The sequence below is a fragment of the Lactuca serriola genome, chromosome 5, assembly GCF_051521515.1.
Source record: "Lactuca serriola cultivar US96UC23 chromosome 5, Lser_US96UC23_V15, whole genome shotgun sequence".
Taxonomy (NCBI): domain Eukaryota; kingdom Viridiplantae; phylum Streptophyta; class Magnoliopsida; order Asterales; family Asteraceae; genus Lactuca; species Lactuca serriola.
In genome coordinates this window covers 102498925-102518195 of record NC_136412.1, presented here as the reverse complement: position 1 = coordinate 102518195, position 19271 = coordinate 102498925, and the positions used below count along the sequence as shown (strand labels likewise).

General features: G+C 39.1%; 1 non-coding gene across 1 annotated transcript; it reads right to left on the bottom strand.

The window, feature by feature from the left end:
* Nucleotides 1–2231: 2231 nt before the first annotated feature.
* On the bottom strand, nt 2232–2338 carry LOC145056191 (small nucleolar RNA R71). Its single transcript, XR_013685722.1, has one exon. It is a non-coding gene; the product is annotated as a small nucleolar RNA R71 (small nucleolar RNA).
* Between the last annotated feature and the right edge of the window lie 16933 nt (nt 2339–19271).

Genomic DNA, 19271 nt, shown 5'->3' with positions numbered 1-19271 from the left:
AAGCAGTTGGAAGCTCGGGAGTTGAACGAAGAAGAAAAACGCCAAAAAACAAGAAGCACTCGGCGAGTAGGGTCGGTTTCTCGGTGAGTCGCATCGAAGATTCGCGAACATATAGAATACCTTGCGGTACACGGATTTTTAATGAGGGACTTGGTGAGTCGATCACTAGAGTCGACGAGTCGCCCCTGTTTCCAGAATATTATAAATAGGGACTTTGAGATTGAGATGGGGACTTTTCTCGAACCCTAGGAGGCTGATAATCGATTAGAGGTACTGCTAGGTCATGAGGAGTTGTGGAATCAACCCTATATTCACTTGTAAAGAGAATCAAGAGAATTTTGGTTTATTCTTAATAACCATTTGAATTGAATCATGTCTACATACTTTGATTTCATTTTTAAGTCTATGTTTATTGCAATCATGAGCTAAAACTCATAACTTCTGTTTAGGGTAGATGAATTTGTGAACATGGATTGATTATTTGATTAGGGTTAATTTTAATTAGTGATTATGTTTTATTAAGCTTGTTAAAGAACCTTATGTGTTAAGAATAAGTATTCTTCTCTTAATAAATCAGTAATTAAGTTGTGACCACATAGTTATTAATTTCATATGATTTATTGTGACCACATAGTTGTATGTCTAGGAGTAGCGAATGTGAAGCTAGAATTAACTAGAAGATAGTAAGTTAATGTGTGAGCTTGTTTGATAATCATGAACAAGAGGTTAATTGAAGGGCCAATTTAATTAACCATTACAAGTCTTATTTAACCTAAACCAATAACTAGGAAATCCGTTAATTTAGGAAACTGGCCACTGTTTGAGTTAATTTGTTTTCTAAGGATTAGTAATAGCGAACCTGAATCTAATCATCTTAGTCGGTAGCCAATGAAGAATTGATCCGATACATTGAAATCATTCATGGGAACAAATGAGTCGAACCTAAACAGAAGTCCTCTTTATTATTGAATTTAGTTGGTAATTATGTGCTTTAGTTGTTAGTTAGTTAATTTAAGTGTTAGATATTCTAATTAAGTTTCTAGTCTTGTAAAGCTAGAGAAAACTTTTCGTTTATTAATTATTTTTAGATAATATTAGTTTTTAGTTTTAATTTTCCTTTCCCTGAGTTCGATACCCTACTTGTTTAGCTATACCACAATTGATAGGTCCACTGCCTTTGTGTGTTAATTTTATAATTCAAAGTAGGATTAAAACTAGTTGAGTAAACACACATCAAGTTTTTGGCGCCGTTGCCGGGGAACGATTCAAAAATTAGCACTAATTTCTAGTTTTATCGATCCTTTGTGTGAGATTTATCTTGCACAAAGTTATTTTTAGGTAATTTAGTTATTAGGATTAGTTTTAATAGTTTTCTGTTTTAGAAATTTAATTAGAAATTTTTTTCTGTTTCTACCTTGAACTCACCGAGTGCAGTCGAAGCTACTCGTCGAGTGCAGTCGAAGCTACTCGGCGAGTCTATCGCAGTTTTGCACTTTTTATTTTTGTTTTCTTTTTTTTTCTTTTTACGCGTTTTTCTTACTTTGGTTGCAGTTTTTACATGACCTGAGGATCCAATACGCCTTTGGTTCCTCCATTTGAAGACCCGGAGTCCGCTCTAAAGAAGAACAAAGGAAAAGCAGTTGGAGAATCCGCTTCTTCAAAGAACTAGCCTTTGAAGAATCTAAAGTCCGTTTTTAGCAAGAAAAAGAGCAGCAAATCAGGAGCATCCTACACCTCGTCCTTGGCAAACGAAGACCCAATCAAGGAAGAAATTTTGTACGAGTCCGTAAGAGAAGAAAGGGAATTTGAAGAAGGTAGCGATCTAGAAGGTGACTTTGACATCACCATGGCGAACATCGATGAAGTTCCCATGGGCGAATGGAAGAAGAGGATACGAGATGATACCGGCCCCAGACTAGTGCAACCCGCAATTCCCGTGACTACCACTTTGAGCTTAAGGGTCACATACTTGCTCAACTCAAGGAGATCCCTCTTCTATAAAAAAAGACCACGAAGAGGCCTATAAACACTTGGATGAAGTTAATGATGTACCTGATTATTTTAATGTTCCAAACGTGCCTCGTGAAACCCAGCTGCTTCGTATGCTTCTAATTACATTCAAAGGTGCTGCAAAGGATTGGCTCAAGTCACTTCCCCCCGGATCCATCACTACATGGGTTAAGATGAAGGAAGAATTCATTGACCAGTTTTGCCCACCATCAAAGATAGCCAAGTTGAAGAAACCTATTGCCAACTTTGAATAACAAGTTGGAGAGTCCCTTTATAAGGCATGGGAGAGATACAAAATTCTACTAAGGAATTGCCCATATCATGATATGAATAGGCAACAAGAAGTCTCCATCTTTTATGATCGGGTCAATGTGACAACAAGGCAGCTTCTTGACTTGCAAGGACCGCTTACCAAGAAGCCACCCCTGGTGATCAAGGAATTAATTGAGGAATTCTCTAAACACCCTAGAGAATATCATAACCCATGAAATGACGTAAGTAGGGGGTAGTGAACATTGTTAATGATAGCATGGCGACAATGATGGCTAAACTAGATAGCTTGGATCGGAGAATGACTAAGATGGATCAAACAATCCATGCTATTGGAGTTGGATATGAGAATTGTAATGGACCTCATCTTACTAAAGATTGTGATTTGGATGAGAATGGAAACAAGAAGGCTCAAGTATTTTATTCAAGTGGCGATAGATTTGATGATAATTGGTGGAAACCGAAGAAGGAATGGCTCCCGTATGAAGAATACAAAAAGGCAAAGGTGGAGAAGTTCAAGCAAGAGAGAGAGAGAGAGAGGTTTATATCAAAAGGAGGAACCAGTAATTGAAAAAATACCTGATTTGGAGGAGATGTTCACAAGGTTTGTAGCTGCGTCTGAGAAGGGGCACAATGATATCGATAATGAATTGAAAGAGAAATGAGAAATGCTTAAATATCATCAAGCTATGATGAAGGACCAACAAAACTTACATAGGAATCAGCAAGCCTCCATTCATAACATTGAAAAACAGATAGGTCAGATGGCACAAGAAATCAATCAAAGAACACTCGGTGGACTTCCTAACAATACCGAACAAAATCCAAAAATGGCGCATATAAACGTGATAGCCACCGATTCTGAAAAAATCTTCACTCCTTTGACCTCTATCTACAAGAACCCCAATAAGTAGTAAGCAGAAGAAACGGATGAAGCCAATTAAAGCGAATCCGACTCAACTCGTCGAGTCGGCTACATTGTCACACCCCAAAACCGAAACGGCAGAAACGTTCTGGGGCGGAGGACGTCATGTAATGTATCACAACAATGCAAAATAGTAAACAAGCAACAACATCGTCCATTGCATTAATAGTAATAGTTTAATACATGTGTGTTCTTTCATAGTAATAAGACATTGCAACAAGTAAACAAAATAAAAAGACGAGTCTTGACTGCTCCTGTTGGATTAGGTGTCTAAGCCGATAACTATTATTGGTATCTATTCAACCCGAGAGTAGCATGGTCCATTTGGGTTGCATATCATCAGGACAATTTGTTAGGATGGACTTTTGAGAGAAGGTTATTTATGGTTTATTAATATACTATAAGTAATAATATATTAATATGAAATCATATGTGTAATTAGTATTGATCAAGAATTAATTTAGTGGTCGAAAGAGACTAATTAAATCTATGGGGACTAATTATGATAATTAGTTATATTTATATGTGTTGGGCTGATGATCCATGTTGGACCAAGTTTATGTATGGATACATAATGAGTTGGGCCACATGAACCATGGATCATAAAACCCATGGGTATGGATTTGGGTTATATCCATGACCGTAGAAATACCACATATAAATAGGTACTTCATTGCCCAAAATCGCCACTTGTATCTTTTTAGAGTTCATGGTGTCTTTTGTGTTCATGGAATTCTCTCTAAAGTTTATCCTTTGTCGATGGTGTGTTGTGATTCCATTTGACGCTTCCACACTATTGGGGCTAAGCTCTTTAAGGCCAAATACACCAAAAATTCAAGCTCCATCAAAAGATATGTCATGCTAACTAGTATATTATATTTTTATGTTAAATGCATGCTAGTTGTAAGATTAATACCTTGGAAACCATTTGCATGTATAATTAGTGAAAACATAGATCCAAGGTATTTAGGGTTGTATGTGCACCATAAGATGTTGTAGTATACCAAAACCCAACTGTGGTATCAGAGCCATGAGTTGTTTTCAATTATAGTTGATGCAAGTTGCTGGAAAAAAAAACTGAAAAAAATAAAATTTTTTGTTGTCAGGACAGCAGACTCGACGAGTCTAGTGATTGACTCGACGAGTCCATGAACAAATTGATCCAGCTCGTCGAGTTCGTTCATGCACTCGACGAGTTGGAACCCCTGACAGCTTATCTTCGAATTTTTTGGCTTGTTTTGGAATACAATCATTACCGCAAAGTGTTTTTGCTCATAAAATATGTTTTTTGATACTATGGTAATGTTTATTCTCATCCAAATAAAGGATAATAATCAAAGTTTCAAGTTTTATACATGTTTATATGATGCTTGAAAAAAGTTGATTATGAATGTTCATGTTTATGAGTTTGTTTAGATTAATAGGAAAAATTATGAGATAGTTGTTTTCGATCCAATTAATCTTGAAGTTGTTCATAATCTGTGTTTTTGTAACTTGTCCTCAAGTTACATGAAAAGTCACATTTATGAATTTTAAAACTCATATAATTTCCATATGTTATGAAAAAATGAAGAGTCGCATTTTTTAATGCTTTTAAAGTCTTCCATAACTTGTCTACACGTTATGGAACTTGAAAGGTTTTTTTCCATTAAACCACTTTAAAATTCATAAGTTATGGAAACCATAAGTTTTTTGAATTGTTTAAAACTTGTCCTCAAGTTTTGCAATTTGCAAAGTCAAACCCCATATACACTTTAATTCCAAACCCAAGAATTTTAAAAATTAAAGTTCAAACATTATAGACTTCATTAAATTAATTATAATGTCTAATTAAAAGAGTTAATAAGTCCATAAAGATATGGTTTAAGTTTAATTAAATTAAGAATATAGTTTAATTAATAGATTAAACCAAAAAATATTTTAAATGTTTAAAATACACCCTTATACTATTATAATATTAATAGTTAATACTTATATATATATATATATATATATATATATATATATATATATATATATATATTTATAAGAACAAAGTCCTTCTTACCGTTAGTAGGCCTCATTCACGAAGCCGATCTATAAGGGGGTATAAGGTTACTACCTATAAAATGACAGTTTAATGGGTGTCCACTCTCACCCACCGCTTCCTTGACCGGTGGAGGGTCGTTAGCCGAATGGGTAGGATAAGGACTATAATTCTCCTTTCATTAAAAGTATTAATGATAAAAATTAAGTAACTAAACCCTTTTATAAATACCCAATCTTAGTTACTTAGGAAAAAGTGAATAAGGTGCTAATTCCTGAAATTACACTTTGCACTTTGTTTAAGTCGGTTAGTGGAGCGTGTGTGGTTAACCGGCACACTAACTCGTATTTAACAAGGTAGGCAAAGGGTAACTTAATGTTTATGAAGAGTTAAGAAACTCTTTGATCGTTTAGATCTTTTAATAGGTTAATCACTAAAACGAAAACAACAATATAAAACACAAGAATGAATCAAAATATGTCGAATGATTCAATTGATTCAAGCCTCAGCAGAGCTCGATAAAGAACATTCGCTGTAGAGGCTATTAGGGTTACAAACAATAAAGATCATGTCTTTGAAGTAAAACCACTTCCAAAAAATTACGTACTAAGATGCATGCAAGCACCTATAAATACAAAACCCTAGAAAATAACTCACGGATGGACAGGCCCAATCCGGAGACTAAATGGACTAAATAGTGAGCCCAAGACGCAACACCTTTCAGACCCTACAATCTCCCCCTTTACGTCAGTTGGAGCGAGACTATTACTTCGGTTTGTTGGGTCCAGCTGCAGGAACTTTTTTAGTGGTTTCAAACAGACATGGGATGAGAGCAAGGATGGTTTGTCTGAAGCGAATGTACCACTAGATCATGTCATCAAAGTACTTCTTGTCATCTGCTGAATTCTGCTTGCATCGATGAATGATTCCTGGAACATGTTCCAAGCATGCAGTGGTGTAAAGGTGCTTATCTGCCAAGGCGAACAGGCATATTTGGCCTTCGTTCCTTGTAAACATGACATAATTCCGTTTCGGGTCGATTCTTACCATCTGCATCATGTTCAAATCACTAGCAGAGCCAACAGGATAAATAGTAAGCTTTTTCTTAAATATGATAGCGATCTCCTGATCCATCTTGGCAAACCTCCATAATGTAGCATACGAGCATCCTCTTGAAGTGATCAATAATTGGACCATACTCAGCTTCGTTGGTGAGGAGGATGTTATGAAAAATAATCCAATCATGTGGATTCAGGTTGGGAAGATCAGCAAGTGATATAGCATGTTCGGTTTTAGCAGAACCCATCAGAACTTTGAACCGAACGTTCGTGAAGTTCCCCTCATGAAACGGTTTGAGGACCCAAACGTTGACAATCTTCTAAGCACTCCAAGTCTAATACTGTGGTTGAGCAAACTTCAGATAGAATTCGATGAGTTCCCTATCAACCTTTTGATGAGGAAGAGGGACATCAGCAATGTTATCAAAAGCATGGAAGATGAAGGCTTTTCGGGTCAGTGGCATGTCGAACTGAGAATCGACAAAATTGATTCGATCCAATGAAATCACTGGTTCGAGACACAGAATGCTGGGAGTTTCAATTACCTCTTTTAAAAGCCTCTCAAGAGTCCACGGAGGAAAAAGAGTTTTCCTACTCTCAAGAAGGTCATGAGCCTCCTTCATTTTTCTTTCGTTCACCTCAAACTCTCTGGCAACACGATCGCTCATGTCAGCATCTTTATCCCGACCTTGTTTCTTTAAGAGATCAGCGATGGTTTCTTTATCATCATCATCACTGTCTTCAGCAATCTTCTTTCCATTGTCTTTGACACCCGAACCTGAGGTTTGACCTGCTGGAGGAGGTTCGGTTGCTTTAGTTGCTGTAAAAGTGGGAGGCGGTTAAGACACGTCTTCTCCCCCTTGTTTCGGATAGGACACGAACTCAAGGAGCCCTTCAATTTTGCTTAGTAGAGCAAGGGCATGAGTAATTTTCTCTGCGAGATTATGCCTCACTGAGTAATTCAGGATTGGATCATGTGCTTCAATGATGTTGGAAAGGGCGGCGTGGACATCCGAAACACACGAAGAAATAACCTCACGCTCAGACCGAAGAGATGCGACTTCCTTTTGAGAATGGAAAAGATTAAGACTCTTGACCTTGAGAGCAGTGGTCTTGCAAGCGAGAGTATCCATCACTGAGTTCTCTGAAGCTAGGTCTTCATTAAGCTTAGTCAGGCGCTCCTCCACAGTCGCCTGAAACAATTTGTTGTCATCACTGAGAGATTGACGAACACTGGAAAATGACTGCAGTTCGGAGGCAACTGAGGTGGCCAGCGTGTTGACAAGAGATTCAAGCTTCTCTACATTGGAATCAGCGGTTCCCTGTAAAGACTGCAAAAGAGAAGTAGTGTCAACAAATACTTTTTCGACTTTTCGGTCGCAGCAGCATACGCCTTGGTAGAGGCGTCGATAATGGCAGTACCAGAGTTGATAGACGCTTCATGAGCCTTAGTAAACGTATCAACAAGCCCCTAAATAGCAGCCTCTGAGATAGTAGATCGTGAGGAAGAAGAGGAGGAAGCAATGAGAGAATCGATTTTCTCATGAAGCTCCTTGAGATGCTTCTTGGTGACTGGAGCATCATCGTCATCATCACTTTGCATTTGAAACGGACTGTAATAGACCGAGTCAAAAATCATGTCCTATCCTCCAAGAAAAGGTTCTTCATTATCTGCTGAGTGAGTAGGAGATGAGGGTGAGGGTGGAGGCTCGGTTGTGGAAGTAGGTTCGGGTACGGATGTATGTTCGGTAGTGGGAGTGGTTTCGGGTGCTGTAGTAGGAGCCCCCGTATCAGATACGTTGGTTCTAACGCCAGTCGTGGTTGTTGTGGTAGCTTCAGTAAAAATAGGAGGTGGTATAAGGATAGAGGTGGGTGGTATTTGAGTAGTGGAGGTTATGGGGGGAATGGAAACAGAGATGGAGATTGGGGGAGGAGAGACAGGTCTAGTGGAAACAGGTACGTCAGGGTAGGCGAACGTGGAGAAGTATTACCTCTTAGGGACTCTTCGGAGTCTGAACTCTCTGCCTTAGATTCACTGGAGGAGGAGGCAAGAATAAGCTTTCGCCTGGGTTGAGTCTTCCTCTTCTTTGGTGGAGGAGATTGAGCTGCTTTGGAAGGTTTGCATTTCTTCGGAGAGGGACCTTTCGCTCCTTTGACAACCTTCTTGTCTTTTCCCTTGTCATGTTTCTTTCCCCTGGGAGCAGGCCTATCAGCATCATGGATTGATTGAATCATTTCAGGAGTGAGCTCTCTAGGACCAGAGCGACGAAACTCCTTGTAAGTTTTGATGATGCGGCTGTCGCTTGGAACACACCTATACATTGACTCAGGGATTGAGCCAACAAACTGAAATTTAGAGAAATCAGAGACGATTATCTTCGTAGTGTGGAAAGTTCCTATCGAGGAGAGTGGAGAAGCAGCAACAATAGGAACGTGATACTTGTCCATCACCCACTTTGTGACCAGCGTCCAGAATCTGGCGTAGGAGATCTCTAAATGGCGAGAAGTAGACGCTAGACTCTAAATCAGCTGCTGCCATAAAACCGATCCATAATCAAGATTGATGCCATGGTACAACCCATAAAGAATTGACATAAACAGACGACTCGCCCCGTCTGTACCTGCACTTCGTTCCGATAGCCCCTTGAACAAAACTGTGAAGAAGTCGTTCCACTGAGGAGGTAAGCAAGATTTCTTGAACTTTGTGACGGTCGTTAGAATCTCAGTGTAACCCATGTTATAAATCTTGGAGAACAACTGTCCCACTTGAATGGATTCAGGGTTAACCCTAGACTCATCAGGTTCAAACCCTAAAAGCGAACATAATCGTTGTTTGGAGATGGAGGCCTTGTTACCAAGAATGTCGAAGAAGATTCGATCGATAGACTTGTCATAGTGGGTTGTGGAGAAGATTTGCGACAGACACTCCATTGGAAGTTCGACTTTGGTGAGAGCTGGAACCAGTGGCGAATGCTTGAGACGTTCCACGATTGGAAACATGAAAGCATCGTAAACTTGTGGAGTGATATCGATGATCAGGCTTTATTGAGGACGGATTGGCAGAATGTGAGAAGTAGCATGGACTGAAGAGGAGTCCGCCATTGAAGAGAAGAATTTGGGGAAGATGATGAACAGTAGGAGAAACAAATATTTTCTTGCTCTCTGAATATTTGGTGCAGTAAAGAGGTAAATGACGGTAGAAGTTACCTTTTATACCGTGGTGAGAAGAGAGAGAAAAATATGTTCCCAAATCTTCAAGGAAAATGTGAAGCGTTTCCTTAGGTGATTGACGCGTGATGGTTTAGAGCCCCGATGATTACGCAGGAGAGAGAAAGACTGTCCGTTTCACAGGCCTTCCTATCACGCGCCGTTTCAAATGACAAAAACGGTTCCTCTTCACACGCCTTCCCATCAAGCGCCGTTTGAGATATCAAAGTGATTAGACTTTCGGCTGAGTCATCAACTTATCCCTTTAGAGTGAGCTGTCGTCATAGAGCAAAATAACCATGTGTAACATTATGAGCCACATCTCTTTTATAACCTTAAATCCCATAGCCAAAAATAGCTTGTAATTAACAAAACCAGAGTTATGGAAAATCAAAAAGATTTTCGTGCATAGAGTGTAAAAGAAAAAGAAATAAAGCAACACATATGTGGGAAATTGTGATGTCAATAAAGACACGAAACAATGGATCCCGGGCACGAATCTCTTCCTTCAAAGTCAAGAGAGACCTTAAAGTGTTTGTGTGGTTTCCTGTTGAATTACGATCAGACACTTATTAAGAAGTGTTGAAAGGCATCTTTTAATAAGGCTAACTTGGGAGGCTTTCGCTTCAAATTCCTGATCTTGACATAAGATAGAAATCGACTGAAGTACTTGTGAGACCAATGTGGTCTGTTGAACAAGTAGGTGTGAAGAGAATTTAAGTGGCTTGTTGAAAATACTTTTAGGGGAAATCTCAGAAAAAAAAAATTGAAACTGGATTCTAAGGGAAGAAATGTTATGGGATTTAACAATTTCATAAGAATCACACAAAGAGAAAATTCAGAGATTTCAAGGTACAACACCATGGGTGAATTTGTTAATTCGTTAGTGAAAACTAGAGCAAATTTAATTGTTCACCGTCAATGCATAGTAGTTATTGAATTGTGGGTTTCACTTAGCACATAGTGGCACGAAGCTAAGATCATAAACACAAAAATTGTGTAACCATAAACCTCAGTGGTAATTTCTGAGAGTCTCAAGGGTTACGTGTATGAAGCGAATAGGATGGAGAAAAATATTTGAGATGGTGTAAAGAAACCAAAGTACCTCTGCTGTTAAAATAAGGACCAAGCAGAAAACTCTTATCTCATGTAAGAAGAGAGTAAGGTAGCTCATGCTTAGAATAAATATAGTAGCCTAATTGGGAAGACAAGGTTTGTATATACCAAGTTAGTAAGGCTATTATTCAGAATCAGGTGAGGCTTTGGACAACATACAGCAGCATGCTTCTAGGGACACTTAACTATTAAAAGATGTGAGAACAATACCCGCCCCATTGATTATCTACAAATGATAAAAAAAAATTAACGAACAAAATAATATTTTTGGAGTTTTTGATTCAAACAGAAAAACAATCAAAAAACAAACAACAAAAAAATTGGAACCGAACCCGAAATAGACCAAACGCTCAGTTCATTTCGGTTTAAAAAAAATGTTTGAAAAAGAAAAAGAATTGAAAAATAAGAGAGAAATAATTGAGAAATAAGGATACAAAAAGTTTACAACCAAAGAACCTTTAAGTGACAAGCGAAGACAAGTGAATAGGACCGAACCCGAGCGCTCGGTTCATTTAGGCACTCACGTGAACCGAACCCGAACATTCGGTTCATTTCGCTTCCAACTTTTAGTTTTGAGAAGTAGTTTTTGGTACTGACTCCGATTCCATCATACCTAGCCCTTGTAGAATTTTATTAAAACTTGCTTCAGGAAGAGCTTTGGTGAAGATTTCAGCCAGTTGATCAGTAGTTCGAACAAAATGAATCTCTACGTTTCCGTCCTCTATGTGATCTTTAATGAAGTGATACCTCAATGCAATGTGTTTGGTTTTGGAATGTTGCACTGGGTTATGAAAGATCCTAATTGCACTTTCTGAGTCACAATATAGTGGGATCTTTTTCATATTGAGTCCATAATCCCGGAGTTGGCTTTGGATCCAAATCACTTGAGATGTGCAAGAAGCAGCTGCAATATATTCTGCTTCGGCTGTAGACAGTGAAACACATGTTTGTTTCTTAGATTGCCAGCTCACCAACTTTCCATCGAGGAATTGACAGCCTCCTGTAGTGCTTTTCCTGTCTAAACCACATCCTCCAAGGTCTGAATCTGAGTAGGCTTGAACAAAGAAACCTGAGTTTGATGGATACCAGAGACCGAGAGAGGTGGTTCGCTTCAGATACCGGAGTATGTTTTTCACTGCTAGGATGTGTGGTTCACGAGGATTCGCCTGAAATCTAGCACAATAACACACAGAAAACATTCTATTAGGCCTGCTAGCTATGAGGTACATCAGGGAACCAATTGTTTGGCGGTATAGCGTTATATCGACTGCCGGTTTTTCCAAGGATGGTGTGAGTTTGGTGCCGAATGCCATTGGAACTTTGACCTTTGAATCTCCCATCCTGTTGAATTTAGCAAGAAGAGTCTTGGTATATGCTTCTTGGTTGATAAAGATGCCTTCGGGTCCCTGTCTAATGTTTAAACCAAGGAAAAGGAAAAAGTTAATTGGACCCATTGAGCTCATTTCAAATTTAGTCTCCATCAGCTTTCTGAATTTAGCTGTTAAGCTAGGATTTGTTGAGCCAAAGATGATATCATCGACATAGATTTGAACTATCATAATGTGGTTACCTTCCTTTTTACGAAAGAAGGTTGGGTCAACCGAACCTTGTTTGAATTTAGACATCTTTAAGAACTTAGTTAGTGTTTCATACCATGCCCTAGGCGCTTGTTTCAGACCATAAACTGCCTTGTCTAGAATGTAGCAGTGATTTGGATGCTTTTCATTCACAAAGCCAGGAGGTTGCTCCACGTAAACTGTTTCTTCAAGTTCTCCATTCAGAAAAGCGCATTTCACATCCATTTGGTAGACCTCGAAGTTCTTGTGTACCGCATAGGCAAGAAATATTCGAACAGATTCCAGCCTTGCTACCGGAGCAAATGTTTCTTCATAATCAATTCCTTCTTCCTGGCAGTACCCTTTCACCACAAGACGAGCTTTATTTCGAATCACATTACCCTCCTTATCCATTTTGTTTCTGAATACCCATTTGAGACCAACGACTGAGGGATCTTTTGGTGTTGGAATGAGACGCCAGACTTTATTTCTTTCAAACTCATTGAGTTCATCTTGCATTGCCTGGACCCAATCAGAATGATCAAGGGCAATATTGACGGTCTTTGGCTCAACTTTGGATACGAAGGAATTATACATGCAGAAATCTAATTTGGAGAATAAGGAGGTTTGCTTTGCCTTCACTTGAGATCGGGTTAGGACCTTTTCATATACATTACCCACTATCTGAGATACAGGATGATCTCTGGTCCATTTAGTGAGCGGAGGAAAGTTTGGATCATAGGATTGATCCAATTCGGCGTTGACCATTTCTTCCAATTCAGATTGAATATCCTCATCATAGAACATATCAGAATTCTCCCCCTCGACAGATGATGAATCATTTGGATCTTCAGGTTGATTTGGACCTTCGGGTGCTACGGAACTCTCAGGTGTAGCCGGGCTTTCGGGTGCTACATGACTTTCGGGTGTAGCCGGGCTTTCGGGTGCTACAGGAATTGAATTCTCCCCCTAAAAATGTGAGTCTGGTTGATTGAAGAGAATTGATTCTCCCCCTCAACTGAAGTGTCGTGCTGAGGAGGTTCGTTTCGAACTGGTTCTTCTTCTCCCATTTGTTTGGCTGCATCTTCGACAATCTGCTTCAGACGATCGATTTTGTTTTCTGCCTCCTTGGCTTCCGAGAGAGTGGCTTTCTCAGGTTCATCGAATAGGTCTACGAACTGATCAAATAAATTAGCAATCGTGGCTGTGACTTGACCTATTTGAGAGAAAATCTCTCCAATTGCTTCTTCAGTAGTCTTTAGTTTCTTGATGTAGCTGTCATCGAAAGTCACATAATAGGTTTCTTCAATCTTTTTAGAATGCTTATTTAAAACCCTGTATGCCTTAGAAGTGAGAGAATATCCCAGAAAAATTCCTTCGTCAGCTTTAACATCAAACTTGTTACGATGCTCTTTGGAGTTGAAGATGAAGCACCTTGAACCGAACACATGGAAGAATTTTACATTCGGCTTCCTGTTATTGATGATCTCATAAGGAGTGAGAGAGAAACGCTTGTTGAGATAAGACCTATTCTGCGTAAAACATGCTGCAGCAATAGCATCAGCCCATAAATATAAGGGAAGAGAAGCAAAACTTAGCATAGTTCGGGCCGCCTCACACAAGGATCGGTTTCTCCTTTCGACAATACCATTCTGTTGAGGCGTATAAGGGGCTGAGAAGTTATGACGGGTTCCTTTTTTTGCCAAGAAGTCTTTGAATTCTTTGTTCTTGAATTCCAGTCCATTGTTGCCCCTAATGTTTCGAACGACTTTTCTCAGTTGCAGTTCAACCGGCTTGATAAACATCTTTAGCTTAGGAGTGGCCTCAGATTTGTGCTTCAGAAAGAATACCCATGTAAAACGTGAGAAATCATCAACAATAACAAGAATATACTTGCTACCGCCAATGCTCTCGATTGATGATGGACCACAGAAGTCGATGTGACGCAACTCAAGTGGTTCAACAACTTTTGTGTTTATAATTGATGGGTGACTTTGATGACTTTGTTTCCCCATTTCGCATGCAGCGCACAAGTGTTCTCGATCAAACTTGAGCAATGGAAGACCCCGAACATGACCTTCGGTGACAAGCTTGTTGATGTCTTCGAAGTTGAGATGTGAGAGCCTTCGGTGCCACAACTAGCTTTCGTTTGAATGAGCTTTGGACAAAAGACATATGGTTGGATTTCCTCTGATTGGTCTGAGATTTAGAGGAAACATTTCGCCTTTTCGATCTGATTTGAGAATGACCTTGTTGGATTTCTTCTCTATAATTTCTGAACCTTCGTCGTCGAATGAAACTTTGAGACCGGTACCTCCCACCAGTTGAGATACACTGATGAGATTATGCTGCAACCCTTCTACGTACGCCACCTTTCTTATTGTGAAGTCTCCATTGGTTATCATCCCATAATCCTTTATTGTTCCATAGGAGTTGTTACCGAACTTGACATTACCACCATTTTGAAGTGATCAAAACTCCCTTAGCTCTTCCTTCCTTCCTGTCATGTGATGTGAGCAGCCACTGTCAATGTACCATTCTTCGTCAAACTGCTCGTCACTAATAACCTGCAAAAATTAAGCAGATTTAGGAACCCAAAGTTTCTTGGGTCCACGTGTGCCTTTCACAGGAACACGAATAGTAAGAGAAACGTCAACAAGATATGTTCGTTTTACTAAGGTTGTTTCATCTTTTCTTTTAATAGTAAACACTTTGATTTTGTTAGAATTAGTTGCAGGTGTTTTGGATTCAGATTCTGGTATTTGGACATTAGTCTGCTTTCGGTCTTCCTTGGCCGAGGAAATCTTCCTTTCTCCGTTTAAGTTCGTTGATGATCTTGAATTTTGTGTAGGAACTGAATTGGGTTTAGAAGAAGATTGAGAATGAGAAGAATTAGAGGAAAAGAAATTAGAATTAGAGTCTTTCCTGACTTGAGGTTCGAAATGAGCCTTTCGTCTGTGGTTGGATTTTTGGGTGTTGTTGGAATTTTGGGTGTTGTTGGTTGGTGGTCCGAAACTTGGTCTTTTATTATAAAAGCTTGATGGACTGAAATCAGGTCTTTGCCTGTTGCTATTTGGCGGACCGAAATTAGCTCTTCGGTTGCTGTTGCTTTCGAGACTGAACCTATCCTTTCGTTTCTTTTTTCTATGTGGCCCGAAAGTCTTTCTCTCTGAGTTAGAATCTTTATCATGGTAAGAGTAGTGAGGATTTTGAGAGTGCCAAAACTTCTTTCGCTCTGAGAGATTTTTCTCGCATCTCGAGTTTCCCTGCTGCTTTTGATTTTTCACCTGTTTCGGTTGTCTGTGGATATTAGGTTTTTGTATCAGCTTCTTGGCAACCGGTTCAGTCTTCATAGATGAGGTTTCACTTGTGGAGGTGACTTCTTCTACAAGATTTTCTTTTGTGCCACTGGTACTTGGTACATCAACATTGGTAGGCTTATTCAGCGGTTCGGGCACATATCTACCTTTGGTCTTATAGGATGTTCGCTCCGACAGACCAACCGTTTCGTCTGTATTGTCTATAGGTGTTGACCATAAAAAATCATCACAACCATATGCATTATATTTGTTCACTATGGCAGTGAGTTCGGCTATATGATGTTCGGTTACTCCTGTGACCTTATACACCTGATTAGGAGTAGTTCTAACCTTCTGAAACACAACAGCCTTTTCTTTAAGGGCTGGGGACTTAGTTTTGGACAAACGAGCGAATTCCACAGAATTTTCAGAAATCAGGTTTTTGTGGTTTTCGGGTTCGCTCTTGACAAACACAGAACATTCGACTTCATCCTCTACATAAATTTCACTCATATCATCGTCCTCATTAAGTTTAGATGCGTTTTCAATATCAATTTTGTTTTCTGAACTTAAATTGGTACTCAATGAGTTGAATTTTTGTATGGTTTCGGTCCTGAGTTTCAGCTTATCATTTTCATCCAAAAGTTTTTTAAGCATGTTCTTATGGTCTTTGGACTTTATAAAAGATTCTATTTTGTCCAGACCATACATATAAGTAGGATTAACATCATCAGAAGATAAAACACTTTCACAGTTGTATGGTTCGGCATGTATTTCATCCTCCTTGAACTCAAGGAAGGGTAGAATCATGCGATGTATCTTCTGCCCTATTTCACAATTTAGATGCAGTTGAGTAATGTTAGCATAAAGCCTTTTGGCGATCAAACAAAAAACATTCCTTTGTTTTAACAATTTCAGGTTGTCTCTTTGCAAATAAATGTCTTCATCTCTAGACTTAATTAGCTCCAACTCCTTCTGCTCAATCCACATCCTTCGCTCCTCACTCTTGGATGACACCCTAATTATTTGGTCAGTCATATTAGAATTTGTGACCCGTGTTTAAGTTAAACAACTATCTAGATTTGAAATTCTTGAATTCAAGTTATTTAATTCCTTTTCATATGATTTTTGTGGAATTTTAAACGAAACAAAAACAGATTGTACCTTCTTGATCAGTTCATCAAGTTCACTGATCTGCACACTGAGAGGTTTTGTTGTAAAGCATAAGTCCTCTCTCTCCTTGGCCTCTCATTTCCACCATCAGTGTTGTATCCCCTGATCTGAGTTACATCGGTCACCATTAGACATCTTCCACCGGTTTCACCACCTTTTGCAACATAAGTCTTTCCATGAGAAGGCTTTCTCACCTCATCATCTTCTGAGTCGGTCGACCACACCTGTACGCCACCGAACTCGTCATCCTCTGCCGAACCCTGCACAATAAGAGCATTTATAGAAGAATTAGTAGCATCCTTCTTCCTTTTTATCTCTTCCAGTCTTTTCATAAGACTTGCTTCTTCATCTTTCTCTTCGTCTTTCTTTGCCATCTTCTTCAGCATGCAATCCTTTGCGTAGTGATTCTTTCCTCCACAATAGAAGCAACTGACACTAGAGTCAGCTTCACCCTTTGCTTCCTTTTTCGACTCCTCAACTTTCGGTTCATCTTTCTCTCTTTCGGAACTATAGCTTCCCTTCTAGGATTTGACACCATTAAAGCATAGTCCTCGGCTGTCAGATCGTGATCTCCCAGATTAAGATCCTCTTCATCTTCTTCTACACGTTTACCCTTGGACAGAAGCGCCAGAGACCCCAGACTAGAAACCACGCTTTTCTCTTCTAGCACAATCTTTTCTTGGGATTTCAGAATTCCCACTAGTTTCGCCAGCGAGTACGATTTGAACTGCTTGTGTGCTTTAACTGTTGACACAACAACTCTCCATTCGAATCTTAGACCATTCAAAAAAGTGACCTTCTGTTCAATAAGCTTCCTTTCAATATCATGTTTGATCATCTTGCTGATAAGATGATTGAAGCGATCAAATGTCTGTGTAACTGACTCATCAGGATTTTGCATGAACTCTCCAAATTCAGACAGAAGCAAGGTCTGAATTGAGTGCTCCAGATCTTCATCTGTGGAATACAGCTCTCGCAGCTGATCCCAGATTTCTTTAGCTGTACTACAGGAACTTACCAATCAAAACGTGTCAGATTGAAGAGCCAATCGAATCAATCTCAATGCCTTGATGTTGCACTGAAACTTCTCCTTTTCGTCCTGAGCAACATATTTCACATCTTTTAACAAATCATTATACTCCTTTTGAGTTTTAATAATTCTGGATGTTCCTGAATGAGCAAATGGTCCAGACACAATAGCTTCCCATATCAAATACCCATTATCTTCAGATCCAATGATGTAGTCTTCAAAGTGATGCGCCGAAACCTCGTAATCTTGAGTGTAGAGAATTGGAATCTTGGTTGTAGATCCTATACTGTTTGAGATGTTGATAGGATTGGATTGAGAATCATCCATGCTTGATCGTTTAACCTGTTGTAAGATCAGACTTGTAATACGTAATATTAGGGCAAGCTGAATAAATAATGAGATACGTCAATTATGGGGTGACGGCTCAATAAATATCAGTAAATGCGGAATAAACCCTAATCACTTCTTTCACAGAAGAGATGTGTATGAATTACACAGTCTCCTGCTCTGATACCAATTGAAGAGTTAACAAACTCTTTGATCGTTTAGATCTTTTAACATGTTAATCACTAAAATGAAAACAGCAATATAAAACACAAGAATGAATCAAAATATGTCGAATGATTCAATTGATTCAAGCCTCAGCAGAGCTCGATAAAGAACTTCCACTGTAGAGGCTATTAGGGTTACAAACAATAAAGATCAAATCATTGAAATAAAACCACTTCCAAAAAATTACGTACTAAGATGCATGCAAGCACCTATAAATACAAAACCCTAGAAAATAACTCACGGATGGACAGGCCCAATCCGGAGACTAAATGGACTAAATAGTGAGCCCAAGACGCAACACCTTTCAGACCCTATAGTTTAGCATAGTATCGATGAAGTGTTTGTGGTTAACCGACACATCGATTGAGGGTAAACACTTAAGGGTGCCAAGTAATTTGCATGGTTACTTCACACCTTATTTTGTGATGCTCGACATCCCAGTCTCAAAACCTAATGGGCACACTCGAGATTGAAACATGCCATTAACTGTTCATTGAATCTCAAAGATCTAGGAGTTTCAAAAACCAATTAAAACATAATAATATGTATTTCGTTTTCATGGTGGAAATTGGTGAATCGTCATTCGCCTACCTTCAAATATTTTATAGCTTGGATTACGGCATCCCTCTTCCAAGTTATAAAAGTATTGTGTTGGGTCCTAGCCTTAATATTTGATATTGGGTGTTATATTAAGGACTTTAAATCAATTATCTTGAATATCTCCCAAAAGATGTCTGGTTTAGACATTTATGATCTTCCCAAATCTCTTGAAACAAGCTTTCCTAAATGAAGATGATGTCCCATGGAAATCATACTTCTTTTACCTCCTCCAATTATTCTCCCTAGCCCACAAGTTCCTGAAAAGGTTAAGGTCAATCAAGCCCTATTGGCAAGCGAAGGTCTATGTGTGATCACATCTTAGAGATGTAGTCACATATTGACAAGTCAGGAGAGTTGGGTGTCAAAGTCTTGAGAAAGTTGGTGGCTCAACTACTTTCTATGGTACATAGTGAGTTCTTTTGGAACACCTATGAAACAGACTATGACAA